Consider the following 1723-nt stretch of genomic DNA (forward strand, 5'->3'; position numbering starts at 1 on the left):
ACTAGAGATCAAGCAAGCGCGATTTTTTTTGTTCTTGATTTATGTAATTATTAAATTAAAATATGATTATAACCATTGGGCGTTTGGATTTTATAACACGTCCTTAGCGCTCGGACTCGCTCTTCCAGTACCCCTTGCGTTGCCGAAACGCGGAAAAATTGCCGAAGATCAAGAAATTGAGAAAGTCACTAGGCAAAAAATATGAAAATTTTGCGGCTTTCAATTTTAATTGTTAAAATGTCGTCTTTTTTGGTAGAAAATTAATCTTTTTCGTTTAAAAATTCATCTTGTTGATCAAAAATTCAAGTATAGAAGTTAGATATATATTATTTTAGTTGAAAACTTATCTTTTTTTTTTTAAATAAAACTATTGGTTGAAAATTCAAATATTTCATTAAAAATGTATGTGATATGTTCAAAAATGTATCTTTTTGGCAGAAAATCAATCATTTTGTTTAAAAATTCAATTTATTTGTTAAAATTTCATCTTTTTGGTAGAAAATTAATCTTTTTTGTTTAAAAATTCATCTTGTTGATCAAAAATTCAAGTACAGAAGTTAAACATATATTATTTTAGTTGAAAATTTATCTTTTTTTTTGGAAAATAAAACTATTTGGTTGAAAATTCAAATATTTAATTAAAAATGTATGTGATGTGTTCAAAAATTTATCTTTTTGGTAGAAAGACAATCATTTTGTTTAAAAATTTAATTATTGCATTAAAAAATTAATATTTTTGTTTAAAACTTCAATTCATTTGTTAAAATTTCATCTTTTTTGTAGAAAATTAATCTTTTTTGTTTAAAAATTTATCTTGTTGATCAAAAATTGAAGTATAGATGTTAAATATATATTATTTTAGTTGAAAAATTATTTTTTTTTCTGAAAATAAAACTATTCGTTGAAAATTCAAGTATTTGATTAAAACATGATGTGCTTTGTTCAAAAATTCGTCTTTTTGGTTTAAAAACTTAATTATTTGGTTGAAAAGTACATTAAATTGTTAAAATTTCGTCTTTTTGGTAGAAAATCAATCTTTTTTGTATAAAAATTCATCTTGATGGGCAAAAATGCAAGTACTGCAATTAAATACATATTATTTTAGTTGCAAAAATTATCTTTTTTGTTTAAAAATAGAACTATTTGGTTAAAAATTAAAGTATTTGATTATAAAAGGTGTGTTTTGATAAAAAATTCGTCTTTTTTAATGAATATCAATCTTTTTGTTTAAAAACTAAATTATGTGGTTGAAAATTAAATTAAATTGTTAAAATTTTGTCTTTTTGGTAGAAAATTATTATTTTTTTTTTGAAAAAATCAATTATTTGGTTGAAAACTTAATTAATTTTGTAAACATTTCATCTTTTTAGTAGAAAATTATTCTTTTTTGTATAAGAATTCATCTGGTTGGTCAAAAATTCAAGTACTACAATTAAATACATATTATTTTAGTTGAAAACTTATATTTTTTGTTTGAAAATAAAACTATTTGGTTGGAAATTCAAGTATTTGATTAAAAATGTATGTGCTTTGTTCAAAAATTTGTCTTTTTGGTAGAAAATCAATCTTTTTGGTTTAAAAACTCAATTATTTGGTTGAAAATTAAATTGTTAAAATTTCTTCTTTTTGGTAGAAAATTAATCTTTTTGTTAAAAAACTCAATTATTTGCTGAAAATTCAATTAATTTTGTAACCATTTCATCTTTTTGGTAGAAAATGATTC

The 1723-nt window shown here is 21.1% G+C and overlaps 1 protein-coding gene across 1 annotated transcript in view; it reads left to right on the forward strand.

Annotated features, from left to right (window-relative positions):
• Positions 1–1723, forward strand: part of LOC117180689 (neuropathy target esterase sws) — a 95130-nt gene that overhangs the window by 50788 nt on the left and 42619 nt on the right. The gene's annotated exons all lie outside the window — the stretch shown is intronic.

Source organism: Belonocnema kinseyi, chromosome 9 (genome assembly GCF_010883055.1).
Source record: "Belonocnema kinseyi isolate 2016_QV_RU_SX_M_011 chromosome 9, B_treatae_v1, whole genome shotgun sequence".
Lineage (NCBI taxonomy): Eukaryota > Metazoa > Arthropoda > Insecta > Hymenoptera > Cynipidae > Belonocnema > Belonocnema kinseyi.